We start from the raw sequence: 25,549 nt of genomic DNA, 5'->3' as shown, positions 1-25,549 counted from the left end.
GTAGGTTGTTGGTAAACATGTTGAAAATCAGTGGTTGTAGTACATTTATCATATACATACATGCCTGCCAGGTCACTTCAATCTGAAAACAAAATGCTCCTAAGTACCTACAAACCACACCTGTCAATAAGAACATCTCCATATTCCAGCTATGTAGCCCACTCCTGGAACTCTATCCCCTTATCCCTTAAACATATTAGCAAACTTTCCAATTTTAAGACCAATCTAAAAAATATCTGATACTCGTACCTCTATCTGTATAACCTTCAAAACAGATGCATGACCACATACTCACTATAACTATGCCTTTCTCACTCTGAATTCATTAATATTTCCATATCTTAGCAACTAGTAATGGCCTAACACCAAAAGAAGTGTTCACTTTACTCTTCTAGTGTTCAGCCATCACGTACTACTATTTATTTTCTCACCTGTGCCTTCCATATCACTCTCCCCTTCCTAATAATACTCAACGCTCTCTCTCTGTCCTTGATTCTCCCTCCTGCTTGTTATTCCTCCTCATCTCATCCTATTCCTCTGTCTGTCTTGGCAGCAGAATATTCTACTACTTCGAACCTCCATATATTATTAGAAATATAGTCAACAGTTTTGAATAACTATTATTAATTTACTTGACATAGGCTATCTACATCTGCAAGGTATCTTGCTACTTGCAATACATATCATATTCTTGATTACAATTTATCCTAGTAATATTCTATAAATGTATTTCATTCTGTTCTGTTTTATCTGCTATGTAGATTTTCCCTCCTTGTATATAATTACTTACCAGCTACTGTAAATGTTTTGATTTGTGTTTTTGTGGAGCATTTCTCTCCAACTCATTGCAAAATATTTAATCTGTTGTGGTGCATTTCTCCTCTTTTATATACTGTTTCCATTTTTCTGAACATGGAATTCCATACAATGAATGTGTTATTTTGATTTCTTTGTATTCATGTTTCTATCCCAAATATCATCTCCTTCTAATGATTGACATGGATAACAATGAATACTAAGTCAACTCTCCCTCAGAATAATCAAGGATCTATAGACAGGATTGTTAAATCTGCACACCTGCTTATGTACCATCTTCCATAATGTACCATCCCACAGCAAGTGTGTCCCTCCCCACGATTAACAATTTCAAACAGTTCAATTTTGGAGAGAATCATAGTGGTAGCACTAAGTGCTTAGAGTCTAAACAGAAAGATTCCAGATGTTGAGGCTGTCCTGCAACTCACGCATATTCATCTCTGTGTAGTTATTGAGAAATGATTTCAATACACTGATTGCACTCCGTCTATACATATATTCAGCATATATATTCAGCACCTATCATGCCTTTAGAACCTTGAATAACAGTGTTAGAATATCTGCATTTGTCAGAAGCACCATCACCTCATGTCAAATTATCCACAACCCTAAACTGGAGCTCCTTTACTCCAAATAACTCAACAAATCCAACAGTTACTTCACTGCTAGCTACAGATCCCCATCAGTGTCACCCTAAGAAATTATCTTAATAAGAACATATCAAACCAAATACCTTTTTTTGCAGGGGACTTAAATTATCCAACCATTGACTGGCACAGTTATACCTCTGAAAATGGGCATGCTCAACACTTCCTTGAAATTTTTTACACTGATGGACTGAATAACATTATAAAACTACAAAGTAGATGCTCTAATATCCTTGGCATGGTATTTTCTGATCGAGCCTCTGCCTGTACCTCACCACACATATCTACATCCCTGGTTCAGTCTGACCATGATTCAGTTACCTTCTTTGTCCACCTTAATACTAGCACCCCACCACCAAATGAACCCAACTTTAGGGACTTCTCTATGGCAAACATACTTCAGCTTATAGAAGACCAAAGCAAAATTCCCAACAATCTCCCACAAATGGACCCAAATGAGAGGGGAGCCACATTCACTTCAAAATTTAACCAGAATCATAATAGCTGTTCAGAAAATGATGCAGCCATTTGCTCTAAATATAATGTTAAATTCAGGAATGAAACTCTTTGGTGTTACTTGCATATGAGTAAACTATAACAAAAGAAGGAAAATAATAAAAGGCTGCAAGAAATCCCCTTTACCTACTTCGATAACTCTGAATATGCCAGTAACGAACTTAAGATCACTATTCATCAATGTAAAGAAAAGGGTGAACTTAAGGAAACTACAAATCTTTCTTCAATTATGTAACAAAATTAAGGAATAATAGCTAGAGCGTCTTCTGTTTGGAGGCATGCATGAATGGGCGTGCCTTCATTGAAGGTTGTGTGTCAGGGCTGGTAACTTGGCACGTAAAAATCCACTACCAAACATTAGCGGACCAGAGTTCCGCTGTGGCGACCCCTAACCAGGATAAGCCGAAAGACACAACAACATTCAACAATGCACTGTGCTTGTGCATAATAAAATCACACAATCTAATCCAAAGGATGTAGCTAACATAGCAGACTAATTTAGTGCTATTCCACCCACCTATCCAAAATTTTGCTCCCAGTATCCCTAAAAAAATTAGTTTTCCCTGTAATCACATTTAAACAAGTCGTATAATCCATGTCAAAGGCTACAAATAATGTTTCTATGAGACTGGATAACATACCAGACCATATTTTCATGAGTGTCAAGGATACATTATGCATGCATCTGCTAAAACTGTTCAACCTCGGCCTATCCACATCTTTTGTCCCTGATGTCAAAAGTCTCTGTGACTCTTTTATACAAAGTTGGCTTCTCTAAGAGCTCAGGAAATTACAGGTCATCAGCCTCACCAGCCTTATATGCAAAGTCATGGGATATATTACAGCAGAAATAATTTATGGAGGCAGGCAACTTAACAGATTTAGACCCCATTTGGTTTAGTTTTGTGAAATTGAGGGCCTGTTTCTGAAAGTAATAAACTTTTCTAAATGGTTACAGAGGCTGTTGACAATGTTCACTCTTGCCTTATATTGACTTGGCCTAGGCTTTTGACACTGTTTGCTATGGTGATATTCTTGAAAAGTTAGACAAACTTAATTTAAACCTCTGCAGGATCTGCTGGATTTCCAGCTGGCTATGCAAAAGATCACAAGCATTGAAACTTGGTGGTACCCCAGAGCATAACAAGCTATTTAGTATGCACTGTAGGGATAAGTGATGGACCCTCTCCTGTTTAGCATTTACTTTGCAGATATCAAAGCCAGTATCCCTAATGTGTGGTTAACCAAGTTTGCTAATGCCTGCAACATGGGCACTGTCCTCCATTCAGCCACTGAAAATAAACTACTCCAAAAAGGGCTGAATGTGCACATACTATACCTGGTATGCAAAAGGAAGCTTTTCCCTCTTCAAATGTTATAAGTGGTCCTCCTCTTCAAACACATATGTTCATAAGAGACCTAGGTACTCATGTGGATAATTCTCTCTCTGTCCTTTGATCTTCACGTTTCCACCATTGTCAGGATTCCTTTTAATCTGACCCACTTTATTTCCCAGAAGATATCTTCAAGATCCAAAGAAATATTCTTACCACTGTACTCTTCCCTAATCCCTCCCATCATCGAATACAAGCCCCTTTTAATATCTACAAATCCAAGCATATAATTCAATTGGAAAGGCCTCAGAAATTTTCAGCCAAAGAAGTTAAAGGACTTAAATATTTTAACTAAATCAATTTATTAGCACAACTGTGCATATACTCAGTAGCTAACTGGATGCTTCACAGTGACTTGTGTCTCACTTTTTGAGCCATAAAAGAGCCAGTCCTATTTGACTACTATTTTTTCACACAGACAGTAGCTCTATAAACATTTGCAGTAGAGGCCTGAATTTACCACACCAAATAAATAAGACTCACTGCAGGGATAGGTTCTCAACTCTATGTGTTCCCAGCCTATGGAATGAGTTGTCACTGTAAGTCAAGCAAAGTATCACTTTGTCTGTTTTTAAGTCTAGTCTTGATGTTTGGATAGGTTGACATAAATTACAGAGGGGTTTCATATACAATCTTGCTTGATTTGGGAGATGATTGCTCTTATGTACTTATAAAGAATAGCAAGACATTTTAAGTGTGAGTTTGCAAAGGTGTATATGGCTAGGCCTGTTATGGTCTCTGGGATCAACCAGCACTCTGTGCCAGTAGCATGAAAGAGCACACTACTGTACCCTTCAGCAAAAAAAGCACTTTACTGTATTAATCTGATAGCTACTTATTACAAATCCATGCCCCCCTTCTACTGGCAAACCAGCCAAGTGGCTGATGCACAGCATGCCCCTCCCACCCTGCTCAGACACCTCAGGTCCCATTTTTGCACTCTGCCCCCAATCCTCATCTATTGTATTAAAAAAATAATAATTTCTTCTTCTTTTAAAATGTAGCAAACTGCTTGCTGCAAAAATAGCAAACAGTTGCTAAGGTTTATACCCTGCTTGCATGGAGCACTACAACTCTCATGTTTTAGTTACAATTAAAAAAAGTATTTTTATAAACTGCAGTGAACTGCTTGCTATAAATGTAGCAAATAGTTGCTACTGTTTAAATCACACCTATACTGTGCACTACAGCATTCAGGTCTTAATTAAAAAAGTTTAGACCACATGTGGAATGCTACAGTGATCAGATTTTTCAGCAAATGCAATTGTACATTTTAAAAGCTGGTATTGCATTAGAGTTCAGGATCAACTGATCTGTTCCCCTCAACACGTTGCCCCAGCAGTTGGACCTCTTCCTCTGGCCTAACTATGCTACTGGCTCCTATTTTCTTATGTTCTTGTACATATTTATTGATAGGAGTCCTTTCAAATACTATAAAAAATCCTGAAATTATGCAGGCTTAACAAAATAATTTATTTGTGTATTCTTTAAAAATAGATATTTAATAAAATATACAACCATAAAGATTTTTTGTTTAAATAAAAAAAAAATCTCACTGCAAAAAAAAAAAAAAAAAAAAAGAGAGAGAGAGAGAGAGAGAGAGAGAGAGAGAGAAAGTAATAATAGAAAGGGATATAATTTTTTTTAATAAAAGAAAACATCACATCATGAATCCTAAAGTCACACAGGACACTAAATTAATTATATACAGTTACACTGAGAAATTATATAAGCTGAAGTCATCAAATTGCATACTATCTTGCTGATGAATGTGGAAGGTGTTCAGCATTGACTATTATACCTGAAGGTTAAGGGTTCAAATACACATACAGTATGTTGTGATGAAGTGCAGCTTATTAACACTTGTATAGTTTTAACTTGCTACTGTTAATTTTACTCCTTTTGAAAATAAGTTTGCTGTAACAAAAATGATAAGTGATTACAGTAATTATTACTACCCGAAAAAGATAGAATGCCACTAACCTTCTTTGTAGGCAATGAATCATGCTTATTGTCAACCAAACCAAAAAATGACTGCTTAATACAATTTTAGTCCTATGGGTCTTAAAAAAAAACTATTTTAATTTAATAATGTGCATTTTGGAATCAAAATACAGTGCCAAGATTACAACAAATAAGCATCAATGTAGGTTCTACCTAGTTTTTCTTAATGCGCACTTTGTCATCATCATCTGGCAGATGCAAAAGAGTGCATTGCTGGCACAGAATAAGTTGGGAAAGCACAGACAGAATCTAAGACCTGAAACTTGCCAAGTGTTTGCTTTGCCATTTACTTGGGTGTTTTACTATTGAAATATTACAGATTTAGCTTTGCTGTTAACCCTCAATTGTAGCCCACAGACTGTCTGGTTTTGTTATCAGATTTTACAATAAACAGATCAATAAAGCCCATTTTAAGTCATCATAATGATTTATTAATTGATTAGATGGAAACAATGAGAAATTATGTATGTTATAATAGTTTTGCCACTTACCACCAAATATGTTTGTAATTCTTTCCTACTTGATATATACTACACCGAGACTACTAGACAGTAGGGTGAAAGTGCTACATTTCAATACAGTGCATTTCAATAAATTCAAATTATGGTGAACTGAGCGTTGTACAAAATATACAATACAAATAAGAAAATGCTTTTAACCTATAAGCCAAAAACATTTTTCACATTAAATTATATAACTATCTAGATGTCCACAATGAAGCAATATGTGAAGCAGTATGACTGAATAGCAGAAAGAATGTGTGTTTTACAAGCCACATATATCAAGGAGAATGATGCTCATTACATGAAAGTCAAGAATTTAATTAGACAGGCTAACACACTGCCTATATAATTTGTATTTATAAGTCTTATATATAAATAAATATATAAATAAAGGAAACCATAAACGTATGTTAAGTTACACATCAAATTGTAGATTTAATCAAGACCAAATTATAAGATATAAACATTACTAGAAGGTAGCCACACTTGTCTTAAATTGATGCATTCTGTGTGCTAAACATTAGAAACAGTAATTTCCATCCAGGAAAAACGACAAGTCTACAGCTTGGCCAGTTGGTCCATTTTCAAATTGAAAGGTCTAATCACCGATTATTTTTAACACCTGTACTTTTAAGATGCAAGTGATAGGCTCCTTATGTTTAAGGTGGGCTCATAAAGTCTAAAAAGCATGAATGAATCAGTGGACAATACTCTGTGGTTCATGCACAGATGGTTGCTTTTGATGCCTGTTAGATATGTCTGAATGGGCTGAAGATATGGTATGGTGAATTTCTTTTTGCAATTAAACTCTACATATGCAACATATTTATCACTATGACCCATACATTAGGCATATGCCATGGCTATAGTATAAATGTTATTTTTGCGAATGTCAGTTACTCCCAGCATTCATGTACTTACTTTATACAACTTAGTATTGTTATCGTCTGTGAGATTCTCTACTGTCACATAAATATTGCACCAATTAAAATCCCAGCATTTGTAGAAAGCTATCATCAAAACACCATATGTTCTAAATTGCATATATGAATATCTGTTACATACTTTGATTGGGCTAACTGATATATACAACATAAAAAAGGCACTTGAAATGTATTAATTTTTCACAGTAAAATCACAAAAATGTCTGACTGAAAAAAAAAGAGATTAATACACCTGAGTTATCATCTACTTAGCAAGGTATAATTCCTTAATAAACATTGTATTTGCATAGTACCTAAAGTTTTGTCTCCTGATCACTGTTATTTTTCTGAATATTTAATACATTTAGTCACTATGGTGGCTAAACAGATATAAAAAAGGTAGAGAAATTGTGTCTAAAATAATTAACCCACAATTAGACCAAATTTTAAAATTCAGAAGATGTTACTTGTTCATTAAAGTAGACTTCAGCTGTTATACTTTACTACAGCATTCAGTGACATCATTATTTCTTGGAAATCCGCACTAGTAAAACTATTACGTCACTGGATGCAGTATTCACTGCTTTCTAATGTAGGCATAACTCATAATGAAGATGTGTTCTAGATGCTGGGAAGAAGAGCAGAAAAGACACTCACAACTTAATGACATGCAGCTGGTTGATACTGTATCCAATATATTTTCTGATAATTACATACTAATAAAACATTGGTAGTAAAAGCTAATCAACTTGAAAACTTTTAGACTCTCCTCAACAATAAATTATAAAGCCAATAAGTATTACAGCACTGCCATAGCACTCATCACAAGACCATTCTTGCAGGAATAGCAATCAACTATGGAAAGACAGATTCATAGATTAGTACTAGGCTAACTGCCCTTGCGAGCCATTTTAAGACTAGCCAATTATCCCTTGTGAGACTCAAACCCTGCACCTTGTGTTTGTAAGGCAAACACCTTAACCATTAGGCCATCCTCCCAACCCTTCAAGAGAGCTTTGCCCACTTTATAAAGTTAGCAACACAGGGTAAAGTACTTTATGACCATATGGAAATCTATAGGTTTAAATTTATTCTGCAGAATATCTAATTTTCAAAAACAGCTTAGTATTCCACAGAGGAACATGGAATCTGAGTGGGCTGATCTATAAAGAATTAACTTTAACATATTAATAAAGCTTTTATCCTGGACTTTCTCTAGAAAATTTGACTATATAAAGACCTATAGGAGAAATAATTTCCTATGTCAAAACAAATATCTGCAGCATGTGCATACGCAGAAAGGTGATTGACCATTTTGGGCAAGGAAGTCTTGAATTTAGACAATTTATTGATATTATAGAATTACTTTTTAAACTTTGAGCAAGAAAGTTGATGGCATTCTTTAGTGAAAAGATGGGCATGAGACAGTTGACCAGTGTTTTGCAAAGTACAACAAATCATCTATCAATAACACATCAGTTTAACATCAATTTTAAAGCAGCGCACAGTCACTATTTCTCAGCAGTGTTTCTATGTAGAAACTGCTTTAAAAATAAAATATTTAGGTATGACCCAACCTTATGAAATATCATTTAACTGTCTTCCTCTAAACATTTCTCTATTGTTATCTATCTGACAGTTCCTCACACAGCTGTTGTAATGAATTTGCTAGCTTTGCTAACTTATTACATAGCCACTACATTTTTGGACTTAATTTCACTGTCATAACTTACCAGCATGATTACAAACACCTCTTGTACAAACTGCATTTACTACTTTTTAAAGCTGTGGCAGTTTAAATATCTGCCACCCCATCTTTACTTCCTTAAAAGTTATCATTCATACAATTTAGACTTTGCATCATACTGTACTTCAAGTCCTACATAGCCTGAGTCATAGCTGAAAAGGCTCTACTAAGCTAAATGACTAATCATGTTAATGAACTAAGAAGTGGATTAACAATGAACAGTTATAAATATTGACTTTCATGTTATTAACCCCAAAACTTATACATTGGATGGAAGACTAGATAGCTACTTTTCCTCCTTCTCTTTGATGTATGGCTATAATTGACATGATTATACTCTACATTTGCATGTATATTTGTTCTACTGTATATTCTATATGGATTGCTACTTTTTTTGGGCCTCGACTGAAAAGGGTTTTACAATCCCAGTTCAGTTTTCCTGTAAACACATACAAATGAGTGAATAAATAAGTAAAAATAAACAAATGCCAAATCTAAGGTCATGCAACACTGAGAGCAACAAAAACTTTCCTAGTCCACAAAAACAGAGTATAGCTCACAGTACTGCTGACAGAACTGAAAATCAGCTAACCACAAAGTACAGCTGTGTGCACTTACCATAAATGTAGATGTTTGAGTGTATTAACAGATGCAGTCATCACATTTGAGTTATCCCTGTAGCCCTCGGCTCTGCGTCGGTTGCTGTCGCTTCAGGACTGACGTCAGGTCATCAGTAGTATAAAGTAAGGCAGCCGATGCCATTACATCAGTTTTTCTTGCCCTAACCTGTCAGGAGTCCTCAAGTGGGAGCCAGGTTCTGGTGGAAGAACCCCACCAGTAGAAAGTAAATACCAATATGTCCCTTGTAAGGAAAGAGAAGAAAAAAGAGTGGGATGGAGAGAGGGAAACCAGGACTGCAACAGTGAATACACTTGAACTTCTACATTTATGGTAAGTGTAAACAACTGTACTATGTTCTTCATCTTTCACTGTTGCAGTCATCACATTTGGGTTGATTCCCAAAGCTGAGGAACTGGGTGGAGGCAATCAAGGAAACTAGGGGCTGGCTAGGATGCCTGCAAGACTGCAGAGGCAAACCCTGCCCTGGATTTGGAGAAGACAGGCAGGTGGTAATGTTTGGTAAAGGTGTGAACAGATGTCCAGGTGGCAGCCTCCAGGATGTCCCTAGTGGAGACTCCTCTGAGGAAAGCTGCAGAGGTGGAGGCTGCTCTGGTGGAGTGAGTCCTGACCCCCGTGGGGGAGGCTTTCCACGTTGCTTGTAGCAGAAATGGATGCAGTGTGCTACACATTTGGAAATGGTTTGTTTGGAGATGGCTTTGCCCTCTGCCCCTGCAGCAAAGCTAACCAGCAATTGATCAGACTTTCTGAAGGATTTAGTCCTAATCTGAGCTATCTGTGCACATCTAGAGAGTGCAGTATATCCTTTCTCCTTGTTCTGTGGGTTAGGGAAAAAGGTGGCCAAATGAATGGATTGGTTGAGAGCCACAATGGGCACCACCTTGGGCATGAAGGATGGGTTAGTCCTGAGGGATACCCTGTCAGCGTGGCAGATGAAGGGTTCCACAGCCATGAGTGCTTGCAGCTCGGAGACCCTTCTGGCTGAAGTAATGGCCAGAAGGAAAGCTGTTTTCCAGGAGAGAAATGTTAACTCTACTGAAGAGGCTGGTTCAAAGGGGGGCAGGGTGAGCTTTTCCAACACAAAGTTAAGGTCCCAAGCTGGGGTTGGTGCTCTTCTGGGTGGCCTCAAGTTGCTAGCCCCTCTTAGGAACTGTTTGATCAAAGGGTGAGAGAAAAGGGGCTGCTCAGTGGGGAAATGAGCAGAGATAACAGAGGCATGAATTGTAATAGAGGAGAAAGAGTAGCCATTGTGTAGCAGGTCAGCTAAGTAATCCAGGATGAGAGGGAGGGAGGGCTGTGCTGTATTGGCTCCCTTAGCCTGAATTCAGGTGCAGAACCTTTTCAATTTGTCAGTATAAGGCATTCTAGTGCTAGGGTGTCTGGCCTCATGTATAACATCTAGAACCTGTTTACTGAGGTTGGCAGATTGATCGGGGGTTAGGGAATAAGCCAAGCTGCCAAACTGAGGGTTTGCAATTGGGGATGCATGAATTCTCATTCTCTCTGGGTCAGAAGGGTTGGAATCTGAGTGAGATGCCATGGTGGCAGTGGGGACAGGCTGCGCAGCAGTGGGTACCAGTGCTGGCGAGGCTACTGTGGAGCAATAAGAATTGTCCTTGGTTTTTCCTCCTTTATTTTGAGCAGTACCCTGGGGATGAGAGGTAGTGGAGGATATGCATAGACCAATAGATTGACCCAGGGGAAGGATAGAGCATCCACTTTCCAAGCCATGCAGTGATGCTCCCTGGTGCAGAACTTGCTGAGCTGATGGTTGGTGTTGGAGGCAAAGAGGTCAACCTTCGGGATGCCCCATTTCTGAGTTATTAGGGTGAAGGTTCTTTTGTTGAGCTGCCATTTGTGTGGGTCCAGAAGATTTCTGCTTAAGTGGTCTGCGAGAGAGTTTAGAGATCCTGGAAGGAATTGTGCTAACAGGTGGAACTGCATGGTAGAGGCTGTGTGCCAAAGGGGCATGGCCAGCTTGCATAGAGGGTAGGAGTGAGTCCCTCCCTGCTTGTTGATATACCACAATCACAGTGGTATTGTCTGTTTTGATCAGGAGAGCCCCTGGGGAGAGAAGGGGCTTGAAAGATGTCAAGGTGTGCTGGACAGCTATCATCTCTTTTTGGTTGATTTGCAGAGGGATTTGCTGTGGGCTCTATTGGCCCTGTATGCATCTGCCATCCAGGTGTGCACCCCAGGCATAGTCTGATGCATCTGTGGTGAGGGTATGGGTGGCGGGAGGTGGTGAGAAAGGTAGTCCCTTGTTGTGGGAGCATGCTGTTGTGCACCAAAGAAAATCTTTTCTGAGGCAAGGTATCATGGGTATAAGAGCCTCCAGGTCTTGAGAGTTTTGACACCAAAGGTTTTTTAGGTACCATTGAAGTTTCCTCATGTGCAGCCTGGCACATGGAATGAGTAAAATGCAAGATGCCCTGAACCCCAGAGCTTGCAGGATTTTTATTGCAGATAATTGGGGTCTGGTGGCTAGTTGAGAGAAGGAAGCTGTCAGGAAAGTTTGCTTTTCTGGTGCAAGGAATGCATCTGGGATGCTGTGTCCAGGCTTCCTCCAAGGAATATAATCCTTTTGGTGGGTACCTGTTTGGATTTCTTTTTGTTGATTGTGTACCCTAGGGAGGTTAGTAGGGACTTTACAAAGGACAGCTGCTTGAGCAGCTTTTCCTGACTGCCTGAACTAGGCAGTCATCTAAGTATGGGTACATCTGGATATTCCTTTGTCTGTAAAAGGCAATGGCCGGAGCCAGACATTTTGTGAAAACTGTGGGAGCAGTAGATAAGCCAAAGGGAAGTGCAGAGAACTGAAAGTGCAGAGATGCCACACTGAAACTGAGATATTTCCTGCATGATTCCCTAATAGGAATGTGGAGGTAGGCCTCTTTTAGGTCTAGGGTGGCTAGCCGAGCATCCTTAGAGAGCATGGGTAGCAGCTGCTGGGAGGGCAAGCATTTTGAATTTTGGTATCACCAGGAAGGGGTTTAGAATGGATAGATCGAGGATGGGGCACCAGGTGTCCTCTTTTCTGGGTACCAGAAAAGTCTGGAGTAGAAACCTTGGCCTTTCTGTTCTGCAGGAACATGCTCTATTGCCCTCATAGAGAGCAGGGAAAGGACTTGCTTTTGCACCTCTGCCCACTGGTTTGGAGGTAGATCTGGGAACCCTTTTGGAGTTGGAAGGGTGGAAAGAAAATTTGTATCCCTGGGACACTATGTTGAGAACCCAGTGGTCATTGGTAATGGCGCCCAGGTGCTTGTATGAAAGAAGAGTTTTCCTCCTAGGGGTAAGTGAAGATGGGCAGAGAAAGGGGGTGGGGTAGGAGAGTCATTGTGAATTCTTACCATAAGGGGGTGGCTTAGAACTCCCTGTTTTTGAAATGGAGGAAGTCCACTATTTAGATCTCTGCATTCCCTGTAACTGCTGTCTGGGGGGGGGGTCTGCTTCCACAGGGTCAGGGCTGAACTGACCTGGTGGGAGCAGGAAAGGACTAGTGCATGGAGGGGCAATGTCTGCTGAACCTGGGTGGCTGGACCTGTAAGAAATCCTTAACTGTCTGCAAAGATTTTTCTTTTTCTTCCATCTTTTTTAAAACCTTTTCTGCCTTAGTGCCAAATAAGTTGTCTTTGTGCATGGGGGTATCCAACAATTTAGATTTAACATGGCCTGGTAAGGGCTGTTTCTTAAGCATGCATGCCTTCTAAGGACATAACCAGTGACTGCTGCCCTGCAAGTAGCTTCTTGGATGTCAAAACCACAGTGCAAGTTGGGTTTAGTTACTTGACTTGCAGAATGCATTAACTCTTGTAACTCTTTAGATTCTGCACAAGCAGGAAAGGAAGACATTTTTTGTTTGAGGAGTTCCAGGGTATGTCGCTGAAATTTTACCATATGGAACTGGCAATTTAGTGCCCTGATAGCAAGAGTAGCAGAGGTGTATAATTTTTTACCCCATCTATCTAGTGCTCGGGAATCCCTATTTGAGGGAGTGGGATTCTTAGCAGAGGTTGCTTTAACTCTTTTAGGCCCTTGAGAAATTACCTCAGGGTCAGCAGTAGGAGTTTTAAAAAGAAATTTGTGTGAGTCAGGGACTCTGTAATACCTAACTGGTTTTCTGGGTGCAGGAGGGAGAGTGTCAGGAGTCAAACTGGACTCCAGGAAAACATCCTCCACAACATCCATGACTGGGGGAATGGCCAGGGGTCTGTGCTGTGGAAGATCTAAGAATTCCCTGAGTCTCTTTTTAGACTGAAGGTAGTCCTGACTTTCCCATTGGAAATGCTCCCTTAAGATATGAAGGGTTTCCCCAAAGAAAAATTCCTCTGGGGGAGAGGCTGAAGCAATGGAATCCTCTGCATCAGAATCCTCATAAGCAGAGAGGGGTTGCATGTCTTCATATTCAGATGCATCAGTCATCAGACTCCTGTTCAAACAAAACTACAGGGGAAAGATCTCTTTTTCTTTTGGGAGGGGTAGCTTGGCTTCCCCTGATGAGCATGATAAGGTCTTCCGCCATTTTAAGCATTTGAGACTGAGGCAAGGAAGCAGGTGCCTGAGATTGGGTCGTCAGTTTCTTGGGTGTGGTTCGTACCCTGGGCCTAAGAAACTCTGTAGTTTTCAAAAGAACGGTAGATGTGAAAGAATCTGTAGTGCAAAGGACTTCCTCGGAAGCCGGTGCCTGCTCAGCAGCTCTGGACCCATCCAAGGAAGAGACAACCGCAGGATCCTTAGTCGAAGAGTTTTGTGGCATAGAAGACTCCGAAAGGGTCCCCGTAGTGGCCTGTGAATCCACAGAAGTGGGCATCAGGGGCTTTCAAAAGCACCTCACTGAGGACCAGAGAACTAATGACTAGCTTAATGGAAGTGTTGTTGGTAGGTTTGGATCTGTGCGGTCCGTCTCTGTCTTTATCTTTACTTTTTTTGGAAGATCTGCTGTTGGATGGCTTACCAAAGCCATATTGGAATTTGTGGACGGTAAGCAAAAATATCTAGCTACAATAAGGGCCCAACGATTTATAGTTCTGGTGTTGAACAAAGCACAGAAGCGACAGGGGGGGATGTCGTGGTCTGGGCCTAAGCAAGTAACGCAGTAAGAATGAAAGTCTCGGTGTGGTATTTGCTTTCCACAGTTGAGACAATTGTTAACTTTTTCTGACATCGGTTAGTGCAAACAAAAAGGATCCCCAATGGGGTACTTAGCTTGAGAAGACTTCAACTTCAACTTCGGAAACAAAAACTCAGGTAGCAGCTGACCAGCACTCATGCGAACTGCTTCTGCTTTGGGCTCTGCGGCAAGAAAGACTGATGTATTGGCATCGGCTGCCTTACTTTATACTACTTATGACCTGACGTCAGTCCTGAAGTGACAGCAACCGATGCAGAAATACTAAGCATCTGGTATTCGGGCTGGCCGAGGGCTACCCTGGCAGGGATAACCCAAATGTGATGACTGCAACAATGAAACACGAAGAACATCTGAGAAATCACATTCTGAATAAAGCATTGTCTGTCTATTTAGTGTAAGTAAATGATGTGTACATATGCTAGGCCTACAGATAATTTACCAAACACACAGATGGGGAAACTTACATTTGGTAAGCAAGTAAAGGGGTATAAAGCCTCTATTTAATTTGGGCTGTTATTATTTTATACATCATATAATGTACAATATTACTCTGCACAATGACAGTTTGGGCCAGATAAATAAATATAGTAAAGCTTGACAGCAAATTGTCAGCTACTAGAAGTCCCCAGTAAAAGTTCTGAAACACCCACAAGTGCTACAGTATAGAACATGCTAACAGTGTACAGCTGACTTAAGGGGACTAATACAAAGGTCAGTGCTTGCAATACCGCTACCCAATTTAAATGTTTATATCATTGCAGGTATGAAAGGTAGCCAAACACAGCTTGCCAGGCATACAAAGCTCAACAGCAGCAGGACAAATTAAGACATAATCTGACAAGTGCAAGATTATTAAAATAATACAAACTGGTACATACAGAAAATGGTCCTTTTTGGAAAACAGACACCACATACTAAAGACAGTGTAAACATTAAACATCATTTATGAGGAAACAAGATGATTTTGAGATCACTGGAAATGGTCTTAAGCAGAAAACTAGTGCTTCAGGCAGAATACCCCTCTAACTAAATACACCAACTCTGAGATTACACTACATTGGGGAAAGGGCAATGTTCACCATGGTGGCCGAGTGGTTCTTTACCCACGGTTTGTTTTTGATGTTCCAGGTGTTCAATGCTTTCAGTTTTGTCAATGTCCTCTCAATGATTTTGTCTTCACTGATGTCTTTCGATATTTTCAGGTATACCCATATATAGATACATACTGTGTATCTCTCTCTCTCTCTATATATATATATATATATATATATATATGGATTCACTTCATAACACTGAAACTTCAAAATTCTGAAAATGACAAAACTTCATAATACTGAAGACCAAAATACTGAATGCTCAAAATACTGAAACTCAAAATACTGAAAACACATATTATGCATAAACACAGCTTAAACAACATAAATCATAACAATTTCTACCAAATATATGCAGGGGGGCAAGCCCCTTTGCACCCCCCATGTGGGGGGCTGCACCCCCCACACCCCCTGCTAATTATAGATATCTACTCCAAGATTGCACATAACTACACTATGTGCAATCTTGGAGTTGATATATTTAATTAGCAGGGTGGGGTGCAGCCCACATGAGGCTGCAGGGGCTTGCCCCATATATTTGGTAGAAATTGTTATGATTTATGTTGTTTGTGAGTTTACATAATATGTGTTTTCAATATTTTGAGTTTCAGTATTTTGAGTATTCAGAATTTTGAGCTTTCAGTGTTTTGGTTTCAGTGTTTTGAGTTTCAGTATTTTGATGTTTCTATGTTATGAAGTGAATCCATATATATATATATATATATATATATATATATATATATATATATATATATATATATACACACACACACACACACACACACACACACACACACGTGTGTGTGTGTGTGTGTGTGTGTGTGTGTGTGTGTGTGTGTGTGTGTGTGTGTGTGTGTGTGTGTGTGTGTGTGTGTGTGTGTATGTGTGTATGTGTGTATCTGTGTGTATAACCTTATCTCAACAATTCTAACATTCTGCAACAGAGCATCACTTGTCTTTATTATCTACCTATTCACCTCATCAGTTATTACCAAAGATTCATCTTCATACTTTCTCTTTATTCTGTTTCCATTCATGCTGATTCAAAGCATCTTTTTCTCATTCTTCTTCGTTGCCCATACCTTACCACACCTTACCATACCTACTTCTTTTCTATAATCACCATTTTTTCATATTTTCATCAGCACTTTCCCTCCTTTTCGCCTGTTATTGTATCCATAAGATAATGTACTAACTCCTCCGTGAAAAACCTGAGATCACTGTCTCATAGTCTTGAACCATGTTGTCTTCTTTTCTCAGAATTGTGTAACGTCTGAGCATTTATAATTTTACTGATTTTTTTTTTCATTTTTCACAGTGGTTTCAGCTAAGTATACCATGTTCACTGCATTTAAATATTATTCAAGTTGTCTAGACTGACATTCGTCTTCAGTGTACCTGTCACACATTAAGCCTTTGTGTTTTTTTTTTTCTGGGGTTCCTTCTTTGCAGTATGTGTATGTCCTCATTGTTTTTACAAGTGATACTGGTTATCTCACATCACAAAGACATTCTGATATGCAAACTGATCTGCCTATATGTGCTCATAGCGACATCTGCAGTGCAAGTCTTTTTCTGTCTTGTGATTAACTGTTGCTCATATGTATCTTTCTAACGGATGGACTGATCTCATAGCATTCCAGAGAATATGTGACAGGCTTTGCACTGCCTGTCAGCAATTGCTGTTTTTCTGAAGTGCAGTTATGAAGGGGAAATAAAAAATCTGGGTTTGGTGGTAAAGCCATTGGGAGTTCCAAGAAAAAATGTTTTTGGACAAACCCTGATTTTGCCCATACATTGTTTGAGCTTTTATATTTATTTAAATAAGTATTTATGTTAATATGTGATTAGTAATTTGAGGTTGGAAGTATGTTGATTCATGCAATATGAGCTATATTTGCATAACTTTTGTAATCTGAGCTTCAATGAAATGAAGAGACAATGATATCTGTCTGTGCAGCTATAATTTAATCTGTATGATTATTTATGTAGTATAACATTTAATTTATTGTTTCAATAAACCCCATCTGAAATTTTCAGTTTGTTTGGAGATTTTCTCTTAGGACCATCATAACTATGCCCATTTAAGCACATACACACACACACACACACACACACACACACACACACACACACACACACACACACACACACACACACACACATTCACATATTTAAATAAATATATACTAATAAACTTGATGGCACTATGAAGCATGAGCAGGACCACTCACATAGATGAGGTATGAATTAATAATTCACTGTCCATCCATCCATCCATCCATCCATCCATCCATCCATCCATCCATCCATCCATCCAGTTTTCTAAACTGCTTGCACTTGGAAAAGTTGCAGTGATAGCAAACTAAGTATGGAGATCAGACTGCACTATAACAAGCAACTGTATTGCGATCATCCTATGAGATCCCCAGGAAACGACATGCATTCCCAGGCAGGCCGAGAAATATGATCCATTCAACTGTCTGGTACAGGCTTCCACCCATGGGCTGTGCCTGATGTAACTCAAGTGGGAATCAGCCAGAGAACATCCTTTCATGAAATGTAAAGTACACTGACTGACTTATCTCACCATGGAGTGAATGTACTCCAAGATGTTCGCTGATTGATGAGCTCTTCATTGACTTACTGACAGTAGGCCTGGCTCCCATGGAAAGAGTTTTTTAGTTCTGCTGCTTGTAGGATCTCATTCAATACCAGAGCTGATGACCTTAAGTAAAGAAGAAAACACAGACTGACCAGTAAACTGAGAACTTCATCTGATGACTCAGCAGCTGGTGCAAGGCCTGTGGAACTGCTGCCAATGTGGCTGTGTGTTCTGACTGCTTGACACTTTCCTGAGGCCTCCTGCTTTCACTCAAGAACAAGCTATCAAGATATTTAAACATTTTCACAAAGGATTGTTACCACACTCTCATCTAATTATAAAGTTATTATCAAAATATCTAGAAAAATATGTTATAGTTTTGCATTCAAAAATTAAGATGCTGGTAAAATGAAAGCTGTATAAAGACAGCACTATAAACACTTCTAGGCTTATGGCAGAATGTATATGAAAGAGGTATGGAAACATCACATTTTCTTTAAAAGAAAAAAGGGATTGAGTATGTAAAGAGGGAAGAACAAGAGAGACACTATATTATTATTCACTTTCAAGGGCCACTGCAACTTAAAAAAAAGAATTTAAAAAAGATTGATCACTGAGAGGTAATGGAATGTCTGTCTCATTTGTTTATCAATCTCAGACTACCAAAAAGCTCGCTTAAATTTGAAATTATGCTGTATTTGGCTACACAAGTAAATGTGAGCTTGAGCAGACATTATCAAGTATGTTTTGAGTTTCTGAATGTGAGGAGCTAATTAAAAAACAAGAAATAATCACTGGTATTACAATATAGCTATGGAAAGTGCTCTAGATTTTTGTTTCCTACTGTTACCCCAAGGTTGCTACCAAATTATTATGCTAAGGCTTAAATAGCTAAACTGTAACTCTGCAGTACATTGCAATAGACTTAAGATAGTGATTTGTATATACTACTCTAAATTAGATTTTAAATACTGATTTTTTTTAAGTTTCTTTTTAAGCTACCCAGATGTCATGGGCTTTACTCAGCTGCACAGTGTCACGCACTTTATTCCACAGCTAGTTTGGCTTCACTGTCATCCATTTAAGTTACCTGTTACCATTTAAGTGCTCCACATAACAATGACGTGCTACGGCTTGAAAGCCCTAAGTCTGCTGCACTCCAAGTTAATAACAACTTGGAGAAAGAGTGAAACATGCATGCTTCTGTTGTTGGTTCATTTTTTTTTAAATTTTTTGCAAAGATGTCTTTTTCTGAGAGTTACAATGGCCAGAGAATGAGAATGTAAAAGTTAAGAGATGTATTTGGGGCAATGTATCTTACAGTGAGTGTGCACTGGAAGGTTTTAGTCTGCAAAACATGTCTGTTAGTATGTTGATAACAGCTTTTAAAAGAAAGCAGTTTAGCTATGTGTATATGTGTTCAGGTGTACTGAGCATGACAGTTGTTGTTTTTGTGTGGCAGCAGCCAAGCAACATAATTGTGTGTTGTTACAATCAAACATAGATGGCATAGGCATCATTGCTGACAACAGGTCTACAGTCAGCATGGCATATAACACATTCATCATAACTGGTGTCACAAGATGTGGCATGATGTCCCATGAGCTGACTCTCTTCCCAGTGGAGAACTTCTCTGTTATCTATCTAAAATATAAGAAGGAGGTATTAAGGATTAAGGCTCTGATCTGTTAATGAGTTGTAGTTCAAGGTATAGTGTTTGACTGCTTCCACCTATGTATGCATACTAGGTAACTCAGCAAGATACTTAAGCAGGCAATGTTCTTGGATCACCACTGAAAAAGAATGCTTATGTCCAGTAGACTTACAAAATTACCACAAAATAACTAAAAAAAAGAAAAAATAAGAGCGGACAGCATGTGGTCATACTACCTAAGGCTGAGGTACTGCAGGGATATGGCATTTTGTATTACTCTGCTTAAGTACAGGCATATGTGTATGTGTGTGTGTGTGTGTGTGTGTGTGTGTGTGTGTGTGTGTGTGTGTGTGTGTGTGTGTGTGTGTGTGTGTGTGTGTGTGTGTGTGTCTCTGTGTGTGCGCACTTCCCCTACAGCTTGGTAGACTTATAAATCATGGCCTGCTTCTTGAAACTGCATCTACAGTGGCATCAATGGGTGTTATGTTCTTACAGTAATAAACCAATCTGTTAATTCAGCTGGCTTCAGTAACACTAGTTGTATATGTTTCATGACTGCAGTTTGCAGAGTTTCAAAGGGAGACTTACAGTGCCACTATTATACTCATTTTGTTCTACCTTTGAGCACCTCATGACACTTGGCAGTCTAGCAGATGGCCATTACAACACCATCGTTTTGAATTTATGAAAGACAACACAATGCTTGGTGACAAATGTGAGGGGATTGTGATACTCTTGAGTAATTGTTTTATTTACTTATATTGTTTAAATACCTGTCCCAAAATTTCTTCTCCACTAATGGCATGATAAGCATTGTATCAGGTTGGCCCACAGACACATGGATCAGATTGTGACATGAGGCCATTGCACAGCCATAGGTTTGTGCTATGTGAAACAGGCTGTTTTTGGGTGACTTGGTTTTACATGGATGTGGGCAGAAAAGTAGTGGTAGGAAATTTCTAACTGACTGTAACAGCTGAGCTGGTCTATCATCTGCATGCATTACCCATCTTCTGTGGTTAATCTAGTACACCTACAATGCCACTAAACCATGGTGATCACTGCCACAGATGATGTCTTGGAGTCGCATTGCCAGATATGATGGTTTGTGTTAATATGTTATGATATAATTCCCTTCCTATTATTTCTCATTGTTTTTGAAAAAATAATCAAATGAGATAGTGTCTGTTATGCAAGCTAAACCTCTCAGTGATCAGTCTTTTTTCTGTTATAACATACTTTAGCATCTTAGCACTAGGGTGACTATGAGATCCAGTGTTTCTGCAACTCCTTCCTACACAGTGACTCTTATCGACACTTTGATGGGTTAAGGACCATTATGGCTTTGTATTCTGCAGTAAAAGTTACCTATTTTATACAGACTCCCATTAGGAAATTTTTTTTGTCTTACTTGTTTTACTGTCTCACATGTTTGTGAAAGTTTTGCTCTCTTTAATTATGACACACTTTTCTTAGCTGAAAACATCTTGCAGCTTAGATATTATTTTATTCTATCAGCAGTGGTAGCAGATTTCTTGAACCAGTCAAAAACTGTAACTCTAGAAAGTGCTCTTTGAGATAATCCATTTGGTTACGGAAAAATATCTCTTTTTGATTTGCAACAGCATATGCTATAACTGCAGGCCTACTTAAAAATGTTTACTGAAATAGTTTAGCCAGAATTTTTGCTGCCAGCATGATTTAATTACTTCTAATAGTCCCAACTTTCAGGCATCAGTTGTTATAAAAAGCAGTTCCCAAAGGGCCTTTAAAATTAAATAATGTTTCTTTTGGATAGCATACAGAACTCTTTATGTATTAACAGGGAGCATAGAAAGTGAATTTAGGAATGAAGCTAAATCATGCTATTTCTGTCAGCATTGTAAGTACTCAATTCATATGAGATTATCATAAAAAAAACAATTCAAGATTGTTGATTAAAGTCATATTTGTGACAACACTATTGACTAACCAAACCAGAATGAACTTGAAATCTGAGGGTAATATACAACGTAAGCATGTTGTTCATTACTGTATGGTACTTAACCATTATTTAAAAACAACTGCAGTGCAGTACATATATAAAACAGTTTAGTAGACCATACAATAACTGAGTAAATGTTTAATTTGATGAGTTCATCAAAAACTACAGTTCAACTAAAACTAACACGACTTTGATACATTGTGAATAAATGGCTCAATACTACACTATGCCCTGATGTGTCAAGAAGTAGGGTTTGCTGTTATTTAAGAGAGTTGTTTTCATACATTTTGTGGCTGTCACGTGTTGTAATTAATAATCATGTAGTTAATTTATCTGTCTACCAATGAACTTTCCTACATGCGCACACACACACACACACACACACACACACACACACACACACACACACACAATCAGTTAGTAGTACCTGCACAGATTTGAAGTTGTGCTGATTAGCATACATTTATTTAGCTAATCTATCACTAGACAGGTGAAACCCAGATCTATTGTGAGAACAAGCTGCCATTTCATATTAAAATTTGGCAAAAATAAGCCATTTCCAGGATGTCTGATTTCTTCTTTTTATGGATTGTGCATATTTGCAAAACAGTGAAACACTGTAATTATTTCTCATTGCAAACATCACAAGACAAAAACTCTTAAATATTCTTAAATACTTTTTGTATATGAGAGTCCATTTATATTTCTCCAAAAGCTTTGTTAAATACTGTCAGAGGAGAATAGCATATAACGTTTTTAAAGCTAGTTTCCAAATGATGAGCTTTAAATGCATTTGATAATGGCAGCCAAGCTTGTTGCAATATATCTAGTTTCCATTTAGGGTGAGTACATGACTTCTTTTCAGAGTACAGAATGTAGCACATCCTCCATCAGTTTTCTGATAGCCAACTTGAACCTTTAAGCAATTGTGGGGCTCCAACAGTCTATCCCAGCATATAAATTTCACAAATCTTTATAGCTCATTCTGGACAGGGAACTTACTGGTCTGTTGCAGAACACACATGGTTGTTCACTCACAAAATTTGCAGACATTTGAACGCAATTTGGAAGATCACTAATCAATCTACTGTACATCTTTAGGAGGTAGAAGGAAATTGAAATGACCAGAGAAAACCCATGCAGGGAAGAAAAGAACATACATTGTACAGAAGACACTCCAGCTGAGTATTAATTAAAGGCTTGATTCTACCTCTTCTCTGAAGTTATATGTCTGTGTGTTTATTTTCACTATTATTTCTGTATGAAAATATATATATAACATCAACATAAGTATTTATCAATCAGCAATTAGCAATGCAATATATATATATATATATATATATATATATATATATATATATATATATATATATATATATATATATATATAAAGTCAATCCAACAATGAGTTAAACAATCACTGAAAAAACATACCATAGAAAAACAGTATCAAAACTTGTAAAAAATAAAGAAAAACAGTTGCAACACTTCGCTGGAGACTGAAAACTGTTTTAATGACAAACAGAGTAGCAAATCGACCAACAACTAAGCGCTTTCACCTTGGATTCCACTGACATTATTAGAGTTGTAAAAAAGCCAAGCATAACAGCTTAAGTCCACTCATAGGTGAAATAAACAACCAATCACATTCTTCATACAATTAATGCAAGACACAAACTAGTTTAACTAAAGACATATCACTAAAAGTCAAGATTTTAAAACAATAACTGTCATAGAAATAGTAAAAAACATGGTGAATATGGTTTAAAATACATTTTTAACACAACAAAAGCCTAAGCCCAAACATAAATACAATTGCCTATCAAAGTTTATAATTCCAAAAGTGGAACATAAAAAACACTGATATTAGTTCAAATTAAACAACCCTTTGTTTCAAAATAGGGGCCAGTGATATACTATCATTACATCCTGGTGAAACACTGGGATTTAACCTCATCTGCCATTTACTTTCCCTTGCTGCTACTTATAATTTAATGTCACAACCTCTCTCATTTTGTTGAACCTTGTCAATCACAAAAAAGATGAACTTTTTTAAAGTTCAAACACTTATTACTGTGAACAAAAAGAGCATTATGTGAATCCCTATTCTTTATTAAATGTTCACTAATTCTATCCCTTAACCTGTGCACAGTTTTTCCAACATAAAAAGATGTACAAGACTCACAGGTAGCCAGATAGACTAACATGGTCATGTTGCAGTTACATTTCTCTGGGCATCTAACAGAGTAATCATAACTCCCTACCATGACATATGGCCCGTCATTAATAAACTTACAAAATTTACAGGCACCACATCTCATCATAAGGGAAGGATACCCAGGTTTTGAGTTGGTTATAAAATCCCCCTCTAAAATGTTCTTAACATTTCTGCCCCTACTATAAACTCTTCAGGGTTTATTGCCAATAAGTTCCTTGGTCACTTCACAGAAACAAGTGCCCCAACATCTATTGACAATCAAACATATATTATGGGAATCTGTGTTGTAATGCAAAACCATCACATCTGTAGTAATATCTCTAGGTCTGGTTTGTGTCTGGGCAACTGTAGTGTTCAATATGGGGATAAAAGATGTGTTCCTTTTTACTAAAATTTCTTTCTTAATTTTAATCAACATTCTCAATGGATATCCCCTCTCAATGAACATCCCTATTAAAACATAGAGTTCATTGGTAAAGTTCACATAATCACTTATTAAGCATGATAATCTCACCATTTGGCCCTTTATTATGCTTTTCAACTGGTGTGGTGAGTGGCACCTCTTGAAGAGCAACAAGCTACTGGAATAGGTCTTTTTTCTGAAGATAGTGCTGCATAATTCTTGATTTATTTAATTCTTGAACAATTTAATGTTCAAGTAATCAATCTCATTAGGTTTCCATGTACTAGTAAACCTAAAAAAATCAGCTGGAGAGTTGAAATATACTTTAAATTCATCAGCTTTATCTTCAGTCCCTTGCCATAGGATAAGTAAATCATCCAAAAAATTATTGTAAAACAAACCTTTGTCATAAAAGTGTGACCTAAACACAAAATTCCTCTCCCATTCTAGGACACTGGCACTTGGTTTGAATATCAAGACTTGAAAAACCAGTACGGTCACCACAGGATCAGGCATAAACATTCATTTATTCTGAAAATAAAAACAAGTAAAAGCACAAATAAAATAAAAGATGAGCGCTTTCAGGTTCTAAGACCCTTCTTCAGATCTACTGTTAAGATGTCACAAACATTTAAATCCCTTAGCATCCAATAAGGAACGTTCATATCAGCACCAAAAACATGGCCAATCATCACATATAAAAAGCAAATTATTCTAAAAACAGCATTTCAAAATGTTTATTGAATCAAGACACTGTAAAACAATGCTAATACCATCATCACTATCAACTTCCAATCATTTTCAAGCACTGAAATTTCTATCCAATGAAAAACTTGAATATTTAATATATCAGGAAGTCGATATTTAGAATATTATTGGAAGTGAAGCATACTGTCAACCAATAATAGCACTGCTAGCAACTACCAATCGTCAGCAGGCTGCTGCATATTTCAGCAAATCATAATCACAACTCTCTTAGCTAATCTAAAAATCTTAAAAACAAGATAATGAGGTGTGTACCACTAATGTACCTAGATTCATTATGACCTTTGGTGAAAATACATTTAAAATAAAGGAGATAATAAACATTGGGATATCTTAAGATCAGACTCATTGTTTGAACTAAGTTTAGAAGAACATTGTTTTTTTTGGGTATAAAAGGGGTGAAAATATTGGTGAATATTTATCTGGCTTTAAGAAGAATATCTTTAGAACAAAAGAATCTAAAGGGGATTACATTTTGTGGAAACTGCACTTATTGTAAGGTA

General features: G+C 37.8%; 1 protein-coding gene across 2 annotated transcripts in view; it reads right to left on the bottom strand.

The window, feature by feature from the left end:
• NRG2 (neuregulin 2) overlaps positions 1-25,549 on the bottom strand; it is a 675,057-nt gene that overhangs the window by 489,057 nt on the left and 160,451 nt on the right. The gene's annotated exons all lie outside the window — the stretch shown is intronic.

The sequence above is a fragment of the Protopterus annectens genome, chromosome 4.part0 (genome assembly GCF_019279795.1).
Source record: "Protopterus annectens isolate FY-2018-M chromosome 4.part0, PAN1.0, whole genome shotgun sequence".
NCBI classification, from domain to species: Eukaryota; Metazoa; Chordata; order Ceratodontiformes; family Protopteridae; genus Protopterus; species Protopterus annectens.
Note: the sequence above shows the minus strand (reverse complement) of the source record. Positions and strands in the feature narration are given on the sequence as shown.